Source organism: Polypterus senegalus, chromosome 10 (genome assembly GCF_016835505.1).
Source record: "Polypterus senegalus isolate Bchr_013 chromosome 10, ASM1683550v1, whole genome shotgun sequence".
Lineage (NCBI taxonomy): Eukaryota > Metazoa > Chordata > Cladistia > Polypteriformes > Polypteridae > Polypterus > Polypterus senegalus.
In genome coordinates this window covers 10,819,568-10,835,932 of record NC_053163.1, presented here as the reverse complement: position 1 = coordinate 10,835,932, position 16,365 = coordinate 10,819,568, and the positions used below count along the sequence as shown (strand labels likewise).

Below are 16,365 nucleotides of genomic sequence, written 5' to 3'. Positions count from 1 at the left end.
CCCGATATAACAAAGATGGCATGGTGGCATACTGCTCATCACTACTGCCTTGCAGATTCCCCATCCTGTTTTCGAATTCTGCATCTGGTCATTATCCGTTGTTAGTTTGCATGTCTAGTCCATATTTATGTGGCCGTTTTTCTGGGTACTCCAGCTTTCTTCCTACTTTCTTAAACCCGTGCATGTTAGCTGATTCTTGGGCTCCTATGTGAACTTTGCCAAGAGCTGGTTTTTGCATTTTACTTAATACTGCCAACATGGACTCCAATCACCCAGAACCCTGAACTGGATTAAGCAGTTTTGAGAATGTTATGTTAGTAGAAAAGAATCATCAGTTTACAACATCAGTTCAAGAAAGTTTCACCAAATCAACAAGATGAGTAAGAAGGCAGGCTCGGTTATGGGATGCTCCCAGGCCCTGCTGGAGGCTGTAGTGGGGCAGAGCATGGAGACAAATTGATGGCCACTATGATTAATAATGCATTTCCTCTCTGTAACAACCCACAATGAGGGCTTCTAGCTAACAAATTATTTAACGTACAATGGGTACTCCGGTTTCCTCCCACAGTCCAAAGACATGCAGGTTAGGTGCATTGGCAATTCTAAATTGTCCCTAGTGTGTGCTTAGTGTGTGTGTGCCCTGCGGTGGGCTGTCACCCTGCCCGGGGTTTGTTTCCTGCCTTGCGCCCTGTGTTGGGTGGGATTGGCTCCAGCAGACCCCCGTGACCATGTAGTTAGGATGTAGCAGGTTGGATAATGGATGGATGGATAATGCTACTGAGGTCAATATCACTTCAAAAGAGGACTACTGAATCAATAAGCTGAGTAAGAAGGCAGGGTCATTCATGGGATGCTCCCTGGCCTGGCTGGAGGTAGCACTGGAGCAGAGCATGAAGACAAAACTATTGGCCACTATGACCAATGGTTGACATCCTCTGTGTGACACACTGGCTTTGAAGGTTTTATAATAGACAACATAGGTTGGCTAACATCCAGGACAGTTCTTTACCTGGCCAGGAGGTCTTTTTAATTAAGGATGTGGGTGGTTGGGTATCCTGCCCAGGTTGGTGAGTGGTACCTTTCCTGGTTGGGAGGCTGTTATAACACATGGACAGGGGGAGACAGCTTCCCAGGGCAATGTGCTCCCATATTAGTTGGTGACATCCCTCTCGTGTGCTTCCTGTTCAGACACTCACAAGTTTTTTGTGGGCAGTCCTGTTGGGGTCCTTAGCTGCCACTAATGGGGCTACTGGAGGCAGGCTTTCTTGTCACACTGAGGTTCTGACTGACCCAGAAGTGCAATTTGGTAACACTGGAAGTACTCCTGGGTCCAGTATAAAGGAATCTACTATGCTTCATCCACTGGTTATTATTAAGAAGAAACATTTTGTTAAGGTAATTTTTTTTTATAAAAAACATTTTATTTGAACCTAGTACTTGTGTAAAACAGAACAAAATTGATGGTCACTATAACCAATGATGCACATCCTCTCTGTGACACATCAGAATTGAGGGCTTCTAACTACAAATTATTTACTGGACAATAATTGTGTCAGAAAACGCTGCTAGGGTCAGCATCACTTCAAAAGAGGCCTATAGACTCAACAAGCTGAGTAAGAAAAGAGGGTCAGTTATGGGACGCTCCCTGGACTTGCTGGAGGTGGTACCGGAACACAGCATGAAGACAAAATTGAGTGTCCTTATGAACAATATTGCAGATCCTCTCTATGACACACTAGCACAGAAGACTTTCAGCTGACAAATTATTCAGCAGAAATGTGTCAAGAAACACTTTTGTGGCTCTTTCATGATACCTCACTGGGCCAGCTCTCACATATTTAGTCATGTCAAAGGTTTTCTTCTTTTTTATAATTTTTTAGTGTATTTAAGGGGGTTGTTGCTTTTTGTCATAATATTTCTTGAGCTTCTGTAAATGGTGTTTACCTTTGAGACAAATAAAATTCAATTTATCGATCCATGAATGGGAACCCAAAAGTCATGGAATTGTTAAAAGAAAAACAAACTATTACACAACTTAAAGCAATTCCATTTTACTCACTGACAAAACACTACAACATGACTTGCAATGCACTTGTCCCAGGAAGCATTTCCTGTATTCTTTTGTTACCATGGCTAGAACCTAATGAGAATTTTTCCTTGATTTCTTTCATTGTAACAAAACTCCTTTCCTTCAGTCTCAGTTTTAAATTTGGGAACAAAACAAAGTTAAAGTGAATGAGATCTGGTGAATTCATTGTGGGGGTGTGTTGGTTCAAAGCAACAACCTGTGGCAGGAGGCCAGACCCAGCTAGGACGCCTGGAAGGATCGGGAGGCGATCTATACGTCCCCCGGGCCATGAGGGGGCAACCGCCCTGGATACCAAGGGGACCACGGGGAAGTAGCAGGGAGGCTCAAACCCATTGGGGCCCGTGGTTACCACCAGGGGGTGGCCCAAGTCTCATAAAGCCTGGCAGATCTGCACTTCCGCCACACCTGGGAAGGTGGAGAAAGGACCTTCCAGGGACACCCGGAGTGCTTCTGGGTGCTCATACGGCACTTCCACCACACCAGGAAGTGCCGCTGAACAACATCAGCGACCATCTGTAGCACATCTGGGAGTTTATAAAAGGGGCCGCCTTCCTACAGTCGGAGTGTGAGAGTCGGGTGCTGGAGGAGGACGAAGCTCCAGTGATGGAGGGAAAAAAGGTGGCCCATGGACATTAAAAGGCTCGAGTAAGGGCGATTGGTGTGGGGCACTGTGTGTGTATGTAAAACTGTAAATAAACGGGTATTTGATAGAAATACTGGTGTCGGTCTGATGGTGTTCGGGCTAGCTCTCACACAACCACATTGTCTTGGTCCAAAAACTCCTTGACTGACAATGCAATATAAAGAAACAGCTGTCCTGGTGCAACGGTGTGTTCAGGTATATCGTCCTGGTGTAAAATTCAATTCTGCGTGTGTCACTGCTGCAGACATTATTTTCTTGATGCTTCCCTGCGGATGCCTCAGCAGTTCTGTGTAATATTATTGATTAACAGTGTGTTCATGGGGGGCAAACTCTTTGTTAATAAGTCTGTCAACGTCAAAAAATGCAAATTGCCATTGCCTTGATGTTTAATATGACCCAACATGCTTTTTTTGGCTAGGAGATAAAAAAAACACTGAAATCACATGCAAGATCGTAGAATAAATGCCACAAATATACACGTAACCAAATCAGCAGGGTACCATTTGGCAAAATAATAACTAGATTAAAGACATACAATAACCTAGTGGCATAGAATAGCACCCTACTCATGTGCTATTGTCCGATTCCACAAATATTTGGTATTGAGACTACATACTACATAGTGCCCTTCACATCTATGTATCTGCCAAAGTCTTGTTTTACTACTGAAGCATTACAGAATAAATTTAAAGTCTCAAAACTGCTAAATTCAATACAGGCTCATGGGAGGCAGGGACAGTCTAACAGAAAGTTTTACATTCTTCAGATGCAGTTATTGATTTTTTCTCCCCCCAATACACTTAAACATAAACATTTAAGAATGAGGTGAGCAACGTTGGTCCTGGTGGGCCAGAGTGGCTGCAGGTTATTATTTCAACCCAGTTTCGTAACGTGAAGTTAATTGTTGCTGTTAAACCACTTACTGCTCAAGTGACATTTTTTCTGCTTCATTTAAGTCATCTCATTTGCTAGTGTTTCTCAACCTTAAATGCTTATTTTAATCTTAAAAAGCTGCATCCTGTTTTATTGTTCCTTATTAGCGATATGACACAAATGACAAAGAAACCAGCAGTTCTCCATTTAATGTGTCTCCATTTACACATGTTCATCTTGAACTATTAGACATATATAAACAAAAGACCTATATGTGTACGTTTGTATGGTGCAGTCCGCTCTTTTCAAGCACAGCCACTAGATGGCGCATGCATGCACTTTTAGATTTTTTTCCGCATTTGCACATACATAACTTCTCACTACGAAAGACCTCTGTGCAGCAAAGCATGTGTAATGAATATAAAATTTGGAAATCAAAAGTGTTATGATTCCCTGCCACAATAAAGTACAAAATTGGGTGTAGGCCTCAAAAAACCCCACAATCCAAACCATCCCTTTACTGACTACCCCAGGAATGCCTCACAACAGACAATGCCAATTAAAAATCAGCGGACTAGACTAAGCAGGCCCAATGTGGGGCTCAAGCTTTAAAGTCCAAAAAATACTGCAGAATACTAAGGCAGGAGTAGCACCACCAAGACTTAGGCCAAAAATAACAAAGTTTCTTTAAAAAAATTAAAGAATTTATATAAAGAATTCAAAAATCACATTGCACAAAAGGCAAGTGCTGTGGTGTGAATTTTTGCATATAAGTTGATAAATATTTTGCATGTCTTTATTTGTATGGTTATGTACCCGTACCCCCCTTTTAGGACTGAGTCTCTCTAATTTTATGACAGGTTTGGGTGAAGTGCCACAAACCAGTTTGGCAAGTGATTCTCTGCTGGACTCTCTCAGTCCACCCCCACATGGAGGCCAACTGTCTAGACGGCAAACATCAGCTGAACAAATGGTTTTAGGGGTAGGTGTGAAGGTATTCTTTGCCCCCATTGGTCTGAAGTATGGCTGTTTGGAATTAGCTTGTATCAGAAGCCTTTAAGTATCACAACACCTTATTGGCTGTCGGGTTTGAACAGAAAATCTATAAATTTGCTTGTTTTACCCCTCCCTCTCTGTCTCTCTTACTAACTGATTAAGGAGCATCACACTCACCGTGAACTGAAAAAAGACAACACAATGAAGAGCACAGCTTGGCAGCCATATTGAGACAGGCATGTGGCCTGCTCTGAAGAAAGCTGACTAAAAATGAGGATTTAACTAGAGACATTTTAAATTACTAACAAGTTTGTGTGCTGCCTGAAACTACACATTAGCATTTATCAGGTTGTATGGTTGCCAATATTCAATGTACGCTGCATATTGTTATCATTTATTAATATTATCAATAATACATTATTTAAATTGTAATTTAACTTGTGCTGGTCTTTTACTACACCTAATTGCCTGAGGTTAAAGATGTAGAAGGGAAGGTGGGGAGAAGTTATATGATACAACACCTTATAAACAGTGGTAAGCCTGAGATTTGAGGCATTCTGACAAAGATTACACATTAATAATAGAAAAGGGAAAAGTAGAAAAAACAGCAAGGCAAAGGAGAAGGAGCAAAAAATATACAGGTTTTACCTTTTAGGCAAAACCTGTAGGAAACAAACCCAGCGTCACAAAACAAAGAGAGCACCTTAAACAAGAACAAGGGATCAAAATCCAGGAAATCCACAGGAAAAGCAAAAACAAAAAAAATTGCATAATTGCAAACTGAAGCTTCTACGTTTATACAGCTGGGGCCACAACCCACCAGCTGCATCATCAGGTGGCCCCCCCTATTTGACATCCACTTCAGGAAAGCAGGGAGGATAGATAGATAGATAGATAGATAGATAGATAGATAGATAGATAGATAGATAGATAGATAGATAGATAGATAGATAGATAGATAGATAGATAGATATAGTAAACCCTCGTTTATCGCGGTTAATCCGTTCCAGGCTCTACCACAATAAATGAATTTCTGCGAAGTAGGATTCTTTATTTATAAATCTAACATTTTTGCAGTTAGGGCATAAAAAACCTGTTTACGACCTTCTAAATACGTTTTTTTTTTAACATTATTAGAGCCCTCTAGACATGAAATAACACCCTTTAGTCAAAAGTTTAAACTGTACTCCATGACAAGACAGAGATGACAGTTGTTTCTCACAATTAAAAGAATGCAAACATATCTTCCTCTTCAAAGGAATGTGTGTCAGGAGCAGAGAATGTCAGAGAGAGAGAAAAGCAAACAATCAAAAATCAGTATGTGCTGTTGGGCCTTTAAGTATGCGAAGCACCGCAATAAAGTGGCCCCAAGGCAGGGAGCAATGTTAAGGTTGTCTTTCAGCATTTTTTAGAGGAGCGTCCGTATCCTCTAGGCCAGTGAGCAAGCAGCTCATCTGCTCACACCCCCTCCGTCAGGAGCAGAGAATGTCAGAAAGAGTGAGAGAGACAGAAAAAGCAAACAATCAAAAATCTATAAGGGCTGTTAGAGCTTTTAAGTATGCGAAGCACCGCTCGGTGCGCACATTGTATATCATTGAGGAGTTTTATTTAATACGTAAGACGTGCTCTGATTGGGTAGCTTCTCAGCCATCCACCAATAGCGTCTCTTGTATGAAATCAACTGGGCAAACCAAGTGAGGAAGCATGTACCATAAATTAAAAGACCCATTGTCCGCAGAAATCCACGAACCAGCGAAAAATCCGTGATATATATTTAGATGTGCTTAAATTTAAAATCCGCAATGGAGTGAAGCCGTGAAAGTCGAAGCGAGATATAGCGAGGGATTACTGCACACTGTAACACAAAGAAAACAAAAAAAACCTGTAAACTGAATGAACTAAAATGTCACTACAAAAGAGTAAGTAATATGACTGACACAAAAAATCAAACTTTGATAAATACTCAAAAAACAAATTGAAGAGCTATCTCCACATTCCATTTACCTCAGAAGTTGGACGTCGGAGCTGGGAATGACGTTACACCTTAGTTTACTGTGTTTCACTGCAATTCATTAAACCAGCAGTTTAATACTGCTGAATTCACTTCTGTTGATATGTGGTGCAGCCATCTTTGATTCTGAGGTCAGTGCTGATGAGGCTCTTCTAACTTTCTGAGTAGGAAATCAGACTTGTGGTGTTGTTCCAGTTGCAACATCCTATTGGGAACTCGGAAATTCCAACTTCCCTGGTCAAATGGAACATAGTGCAATTGTTAATTGTCATTGCAAAAGCTATTCTCATGGGAAACTGTAAACATTTTAATACAAATGGCATATCATGTTCTCCTTTGGTGTCTAATGTTATTCGCAAAATATATACATTACCTTTCTTGTCGCCTGTTAAAATTTGCATCGCTTCTCCGTGGTCATAAATATACACCTGACTGAATTGAGTTTTCTTTGAAACGAAACTTGTCGTTGCTTTAACTGGTGCGGGACCACAGATTCTCATAGCGTATGATCCATTATTGTGTAAATCTACATTTTGTGCATTGAATGATGAGAAGGCAAAAAGACTTTGTTTTCTTCTCTTTGCCTTTTATTTCTGACCTCGCTTTGTCCTGCTATTTTTTCAGTTACACCTGGTCCTGATGATTCATTTCGTTTGCGCTAATGCAATCTTTACTATCTTTTTTTTGATACTGTAGCAACTGACGTAATAAAGTGTCACAAAAGTTCTTGAACAATCGCCGACTTCGTAACCCCAAACACAACTTTCTAGCACCCTCTCCAACCCCTCATGCCCCCGGGTCTCAAACCGCATCAATCAATACCCCGCTATTAGTCTTCTGTGCTGCACTCCGCCCTCCCTCAATCGGACCTAACAGTCACTTAAAACAAAAAATGCTTCAGCCTGACTGGGGTGCTACAATACTTTCGAATTTTACTGCTTTCATAATCTGTTATCTGCCTTTTTTTCTCTCCAAAGCTTTTGGGTCTCTTTTCTCCGTGCTGCTCTTTCTTCTTTGCTTAATCGTTGACGTTTAATCTAGAACGTATTGTCCTTATACACTTTATATGTGCTGAAAGCACAGGATCTGTGTGTGCTACGTGCCTTTACACGACTGAGTGTTTTGCTGGCCGTGCTCTTATTTGATATTGTTTGCGTCTCACGGGTCTTTTAAGTGTCTTCCGAGGACTTCCGAGAAGATCACATGCTTTTCCTTTCCAGGATTTTTTTTTTATAATAGAGGGATATGCAAATAACATGAGGACCACCAGCCTCCGTTACAAAAACAACACAAAACATTTGGCTGAGCTTCTCAGGAAGGAAAATCTACTATTTTACAAAATGTGATGAGGCGAAATGCACTAAGAATAGATGGAATGTAGCCTCAGATAAGAAGGAATGATGGCTAAAAGTACAAGTTGAGGAAAATAAGAGGGCTGTAGTCTTTTTCTTGCCACATGGGGACATTTTATTGGGAGCAAACAAACAAACAAGTGCCAAGAGAACAAAAATATTCAAAATACAGCAAAAAATATTACATTAAAGAAAACTTTACTTGAGTCAGAAACAAAACGCTAGATAAACCATGACACAAAGAGAACAATCCAAAACTTACAACGTCAATAGACTATAAGTCACTACAAAAGAGTAAGTAATATGGCAGAGACAAAAGCAAACTCTGATAAATGCCAAATACTCAAAAAAATAAAAAATTGGGGAATTATTGCTGCATTCCATTTACCTCAGAAGTTGGATGTCAGAGCTGGGAGCTGGCAAAACCTGTACATCTGCACATGCGATGCTTGCTCACACACTGGAAATCCTGCGATAAATTTCAAAAGTGACAATCAAACAATATACACGCAGGAAACAGGAATATTTTTAGCATTTGGAGGTTAACTAAATAATGTGCACTACGATGAGTGTTGACTATGTTAATACTAGCAAAGTTTTAACCAAAAACTCAAAACTTCCATATGACAAACCCAACACATGAACAAAGAATCAAAGCACTAAAAGGTTTTTTCACAGAATCCACAAAGTTGGATAACCGTTGACTTGTGAAGCCAGCTTCAATAACGTCACGCTGATAACATCACACTGATATGCCATATGAAGCGACTTTCCAGTATGTGTCTGTGATGACAGACGACCCGCATCTGAGCAGCAGAAACATAGTATGCTGGCGCCTACTAAAAACAAGATGGTGTCACATTAAAATGAAACATATAATTAAAAAAAGATATCTCAACAATGTGAAACTGCAAAATTAAAGTGAAAATGTTATCAGCATGCGCCTCAGTAACTGCCGCTCCGTCATCTTCAGCCTGGGGATGCTGTAAGTGGTGGCTGGAGGGGGGTGATTTCGCTGCTCACGCACTGTAGTATCCCACGGTAGCCCATAGTCACCGGGGCCACAGTTATCACTCGTGTGCAGGACGATGGTTCGCTGCCTGCCCACTACACTGCCGCAGCTACTGCTCCTGACTGGACGCAGGCTGGATGGTGCAGAGGGGGGATGTTTCACTGCCCGCCCAGCGCACACGGCTGGTAATGCTGCAAGCGGTGACTCGGTTGTGGCTGAATGGGGCAGGGGTAGCATTTGAGTGTGCATCGGATGGCTGCCTATTGAATGGGGGCAATTCACTACCCTCCTTTGACCGACCTGTGTTCATTCTCGGTGGGCTGATGCTGCAGGCATTGTAGTGGAGGTGACTGTGAGGTGTGCTGGTGATGAACCCCCCCTCGCCGCCCTCAGTCATTCTCAATAGCAAGCCTGCTTGTACTGTTACACACATAGCAGGAAGTTGTCTCTTGTCAGTACATCAGACGTGTTGACGACGGGTGCCTTCCTGCTGTGATAACGTGTACAGTGCTGTACAGAAGAGCTCATCTTAACCTTTTGTCTTCACCCTTCAATACTGTCTCTGAAACACAAATCTGATGCAAGTGCTGGTGATACAGTAAAGAAGAGAAAAACTATCACCATTGAAAATAAAGTAGAAATAATAAAAAGGTCAGAGGTGTGAAAGTCCATCATTCATTTGCACAGCACTTGGTTACAGTCGGTCAACAATAGCATTTATTAAAACAATGTACCTGTTCCGACTTACATACAAATTCAACTTAAGTACAAACCTGCAGTCCCTATCTCGTACGTAACCCGGGGACTGCCTGTATAAACCAGCCATCAATGAATGAGTTGGAAACAATTCTAAGGAAATAAACAGAAACCTGCTAACTTTTCTATATTATTTTTGTCAGCGTCAATTTTTTTTCTGCACCGTCACCACCTCCTGATCGAGGTACCGTGCTGCCCGCTGTGTTTATGGAATTAATGGCGAGTGTCCCAGATGTCCACATAACTGTCATCATCACATTTTTCCATTTGAAGCCTGTAAACCATGAGAACTGAATTAGACCATCTATGTTAGGTAGAAGGGTGGCGCAGTGGTAGTGCTGCTACCTTGCAGTTAGGAGAACCGGGTTCACTTCCCGGGTCCTCCCTGCGTGGAGTTTGCATGTTCTCCCTGTGTCTGCGTAGGTTTCCTACCACAGTCCAAAGACATGCAGGTTAGGTGCATTGGCAATTCTAAATTGTCCTTAGTGTGCTTGGTGTGTGTGTGTGTGCCCTGCGGTGGGCTGGCGCCCTGCCCGAGGTTTGTTTCCTGCCTTGCACCCTGTGTTGGCTGGGATTGGCTGCAGCAGACCCCCGTGACCCTGTAGTTAGTATAGCAGGTTGTATAATAGATAGATGTTAGTTAGAATGCCCAGTGAGCACTGGGTGGTCTTTTGGCCTTGGAACCCCTGCAAATTTTGTTTTTTATTCCAGCCTAACTGGAGTTTTTTTTTTAAATTGTGTTTTTTCTGTCCTCTTAGCCATCCCACCTTACCTTTTTCTTTGTTACATATTGTAAAACATTATTACCTAATACTGTTTGTTTATATGTTATGTAAATAAGTCCACTCTGAAGTTTAGGATCCTCTCTGAAATATTTTGATGAATTCAAAAATGCTTTCCTAATGTGTACATTTTTCTGGGTTTAGTGATGTAATGGTTGCACTTTAAGGTTATGATTAAATGAGTAAAAATTTTCAGAATTCCGATTGATTGTCGCAGTTAAGACAGACTGCAGGGCACTAATGTTAAAAACCTGTCCCACACTCTAAAAGCATCACTCCATCTGTAATGCGCTTGACCTAGTGGCGCCCAATTTATTGATATTGCAACTTGAACCTTTAGCATAAAGGATCAAATCCAATGAGTTCACATTCTGTGTTTAATATCTGTCTCTCTATCACGTCACATGCAATTTTCTCCAATGACACTTAAACAGACGCTCACGTTTTGGTGATAAAAAGAAACCCAATTCATCTTTGCAGAAGAACAGTTGAGCTTGAGATTAGTGTGTTTCACACGTCTTTGCTGCACGAGAGTGTTGTGTGGAAACTTGAAACTGACCACAAAAATACAACATGCAATGGGCAGCCTTCATCTCTCTGATAGGTGAGCCCTTTTGTCATTGTGATTTTGTTAAATGCTAGCCTTCAAAACGATACTTTATTCCTAATAATTTTCAAATTTGTCTTGCAGTTGTTCTGGTTCGACTGGCTTCATCAGGTATGTGCTCAGTTAGCAGGTATTTAATGTATTTTAATGAGATGAGAGGTACCAAATTTTAATTAAAATATTAGTAGATAAATGTTCCATGAAGAAATATATTTGTTACGTGCCAAAACTGCTGTTATCTTATGGGTGCTTACAATATAATTCACAGATAAGAGCTTAGCATTTCTAAATAAACAGAAATCATACTGTACATTATTTCTTTTTCAAAATACACAAAAACAGTTAACGGCACAGAAAAAAATTGTCTTTATTTAAATATTTAGAATAGATGCTTTATTTTTGCTCAAATCCCAAAGACGTGTGTATTACTTGGACGTTATACTGGCCCAGTACGAGGGAGTGTGGTGTAAGTTTGTGTGTGCCTAGTGATTGATTGGGGTCTCACCCCGGGGTGCTCAATGCTGTTCACATAGTCTCAAGACCCCTATTACCCTGAAAGGAGAAATAGTTGAATGAATTAATAATTTTGATTAATATTACCCTTTTTTATTTTGCTATTTAAGAACCACTTCAACAGTAAGGAATTTTCCAAATATTAAAAAAAATATATTAAATTAGAATAAGTTTGCCTATTACATTTTGTTACTGCATCATGTAATTAATACCACTACTTCCAAAAATTAGCATGCGTACATTCTGTAAAAGTTAAGGAAGCGCTCCTTCAGTCTGGTAATTTGTATGAGTTGTACCCAGTATATGTTTTTGATGCTTTTTGTCTCAATTATGTATATAATAATAACATTATACAATAATGGAAGAACTCTATAATGGTTTCGAGGTTAATGATTTAAACTTTAATATACCAAAACTAGAACGATGATTTCTCAATTATTACACATGATTTTTTAGTTAAGTTCAAAGTGTTTATCTTTCAACATTCAACGTTGTTCTGTCTCAGATGATTTTAGAGGCATTGTTTTGGAGAAGCCTGTTGACATTTAATAATCTGAGAATAGTTTCAGCAAAGTAGGGTTTACACTTTTAAAATAACAATTTACAAGAAAACATTTTGTGGGATGCAATGTTTCTGTGAACAGGGCAGTTTACTACTGGAAATGACTCCCCATTACACTATATTAAGATTTATTCCCTCACAAAAATGTAATGTATATAAAATATATTTTAAAAAATATATTACTCTCTATATGAATATATTTTAAAATGTGTAAAAAAATATTTTAATGCTAAATATATTGCTTTTTCTTACAAAATACTGAAATATGTTGTAAAATATTATACATTATTGCCATTTTTGTATATTGCAATATATTTAAAATCATCTAAAAATATATAAATTAATGTATTTAAAATATTAGGCGTATTATAAGGTACAAGATATCTTAGAAAACTATTATTGTATATTCTTAAATGTATTGTAAGGGCTGTGCAATATACCTTAGATTACATATTTTAAGATTATGTAGTGAAATATACTTTTAAAATAAATTAACATGACATTGAAAATATCATCCAATAACTATCTAATAGCTTTTTTTAAATTTAGATATATTCTAGATCAAAGCAGACTGTGGCAAAGCACAAATAATAAGCTTATCAATAACTAAGTTTTTAAAACTAAAAAAGTTGAAAAGCTTGAACTAATATTAGTGGGTTACGGGGGTTCGAAATAAATTAGAATCACCGCATTTAGCTTTTTTCGGGTGAAAAGGTAGGAAATGAACAATTTGTCTTGAATTTGGACACACACTCTATTGCATGTCATAGTTGTAATATAGTTGGAAATATATTAAGGGAAATTCATTATATTTCACCTATCTTACTGGTGAAAAGAAGGAATATGATCTTAAGTATGGATTTAGAAATCTCCATGGGTCTGATAAGTTATGATCAATTAAAAACAGTGTGATTACTTTTGCAGTATTAAATGTTATCGCTCCTATAGTTGAAGACCAATCCAATCTGAATTTAAAACACAATTAAGGTCTCCAGCAATTAGAATTGTATGAGTGTTCAAGTTAGGAATGGATGTAAATACATTTTGATGAAGTCTCTATCATCCACATTGGGTGTTTAGATATTAATCAAAATCACTTTACAACTAAATAATTTCACCATCACACATCGCCCTTCAGGATCAGATACTGCAAATGAAATTGCAATATGAATTAAGATTCCCACACCTCTAGTTGTCTTTTTATAGCTGAGGTGGAATATTTAGCCAGTCCTCTCTCTTTGCTAATTAAGTGAGTGTTCTGTAAAAATACTATCTTGGTGTTTAGAGGAGAAAGAATACTTTCTTCCTCTTTAATTCATGATTGAGACCTTTGACATTCCAGCTCACAAAGTTCACTGTTTGGTCATAGAGAAACTGCTTCTGAACTTCTGTTGTCATTTTATAGTCTTAAATTAAGGTTGTACATTATTATATATGATAGCTTTAACCTCCTCCCACATATGTCTTTTTTTTGGAAATGTTGCAAAATGTATCATTTTTGCAAGGTTTATGGTCAAAAAAAGATCATAGATAGATAGATAAATATTTCTGATGTAATACATGTCATACCCACCAAAGAAAGTGCTGCTCTTAGGGCTGACTCAAGGTACTTTTCAGCTTTATCAAAATGGCATTTTCTTTCTCTGCTCGTGTCCTTAATTGGACTCACTTAATCCAATGCTGGACCCTTTTCTGATACTTCTTGACTGGCTAAATTCCCAATTCCTATTGTTCTATAATCTTTTATGACATGTGAACAAGGAAACCACGCACGATTCAATAATTTCCTTTTTCCTTGTTAATGCAGGACAATTCTATTCAGGAATACTCGTAGCCGACACTGAAACTGCTGAAGAAGGAGAGACGGTAACTTTGAAATGTTTTGCAGCCTCACATCACCAATGGAGTCAGCAAGAATACTCCTTCTATTTATTCAAAAATGGGAAGAAAGTTCAGACCCAGCCCAGTGTAAGAGGTCAGAAAAACGTCACCTTCATTCTGCAACGCATCACGGTGGAGCAGTCCGGGGAATATTCATGTGCCTTTGGTAAAGACAGTCCGGAGTATCTGGAAGATGCAAATAACAATTCACTCAGTCTGACTATTAAGGGTAAGGTAACTTGAAGACATGCAGTATATTCTTGTGTTATCAGCAATGGCATATTAGGTGATACTCCTTATGCTCATTTGCACACATTTATTTTCTCTGCTACACTACCAATGTACTGTACCTTTGAAACAAACCATACTTATTGCATACTTTCATTACAGAAAATGGATTCAGATTTTGAGATAATGCTGCAATGCTTGTTTTTATACTTGGCGTTGCAAGATTTCAAGCTATATGCAAACATATAAAATTAGATTTGTTATTTCAAAATATTAATTAGCACTTATTATGTAACTTATTTTATGGCTTACAGCATTGAACACACCAAATGACAAAATATCAAATACACATAAAAGTTAAAAACACACATCTATTACATACGTAAGTAACATGCTTTAAATTTAAAACATATTAAGGATGTTGTAGCTATAGATACTGTGAAACTGTCACAATCGAACATATAAATGTACCAAACATCTTGTTTGTTCTACTTTAGAACAAACAGCACCTCTAACTTATATGTAGCTGTTATTTGTAGATTACTGTTAACCAGTAGAAAAATATTCTGCATTTATAAAACTGAATATACAACAATAAGACACTGAGATGTTAAAAGACTGTTTAGTTTGATTCCTGACATACATTATAATTTCATTAAACTAATTCATTATTCACTTTTGTGGAAAATAGCTTCCAAATTCTTAATTTGTGAGCAGTATAGGATTTGTGCAGTCATAAAATATGACCCTCAAACTCACTTGACTCAGTTCTGGACCCTTTTCTCAAACTCCTTTACCAGCTCAATTCCCACCTCTATCACCCAGACCTCTCCCTATTATTTAACAAAAAAAATAATGGTTGTCTTCACTAGTCTGCGCAAAAATCCACCCACACAATAAAATTTGTTCAATTTAAATCCATGTCTGTAACTGGAATTTCTTCACTGTAAACCGTTTCTGTGAAATATCAGATTCAGTACAAGGTGCCGTTTTTGAAAGAAAAAGATGATTGATTTTTTTTTTTTTTTAAATAAGTTAAATTTGGTTTATGACATGAGTATTTTCCATTCCCAGTATATATTGAGATAAAAACTATAGAGCATTATAAAGGTTTAGGCAAGAACCGGACATTCAGCTGAGTACAGCTTGTCAGTCCTGTCCAATTAATTCTTGCAAAATAAAATCAAATCCAAGTTAAGAAGGTCCCTAAAGTCATACTGTCTACGACACTACTTGGCCGCTTGACTCTCTGCACCCTAAAATCTATAAAGTACAACTAAAATTCTTGATGGGAGTGAAAAATAATTTTTATTTTGCTGATCAGTGTCTTTGATGACAGGTGAAAAAACAAACCACACACAATCAAATAGTTAATAAGATTTTCAGGAGCTACCATTCCACACACAATACTTCAGTGAGGTAGAGTAGAATGGAAAAAATAAAAAACTGCAGTCAACTTCTGGGCAATCTAAAAATATGTATTATATTTTTTTTTTTATAGAATCACAGCTGCTACTTCTTCTTCAAGTTGATGAAAAGAATTCGGCAGCAGGACATGACTTGGATTTTACCTGCTGGTTAACAAAAGAGAAGCGAATAAAGAACAACCCACTGGGCTCCTTTGAACTTCGCAAGGATGGAGTGCTTGTCAGGTCACAGTCTGTGTTGCAATTGTCAGCGGCCAAATTTAAGATTAAGAATGTCAACCTGGCCAATGATGGGACTTACATGTGCGTTTTCAGACTGGGAGACTTTTTCACCATTAAGAGTAAACCTTACATCTTCAGGTCCAGAGGTAAGCCTGTTCATTAAATTCGTTTATAATCGACGTGAGTGAACTTCTCATAAAACTAATACTAGCCAACAGTTACAGTCTTGAAGTTCATCTTATTTGGTAACAATAGAAAAAAAGATTATGCAAAAGGTAGGTATAATAACCTCTTTATAAAACCAACTTTTAAGAAGCAATAATTAGAAAGTTGGAAGCATCATTTAATAAAAGCCATGCGACTTGTGAAAAGCTGAAAGTTTTATTGAGGGCAGCGAATGCAAATACAGCA

The 16,365-nt window shown here is 38.5% G+C and overlaps 1 long non-coding RNA gene across 1 annotated transcript; it reads left to right on the top strand.

Annotated features, from left to right (window-relative positions):
- The first annotated feature begins 11,042 nt into the window (after positions 1 to 11,042).
- On the top strand, positions 11,043 to 14,082 carry LOC120538403. The gene is made up of 3 exons (XR_005635451.1): positions 11,043 to 11,118; positions 11,206 to 11,232; positions 14,004 to 14,082. It is a non-coding gene; the product is annotated as an uncharacterized LOC120538403 (long non-coding RNA).
- The last annotated feature ends 2,283 nt before the right edge of the window (positions 14,083 to 16,365 follow it).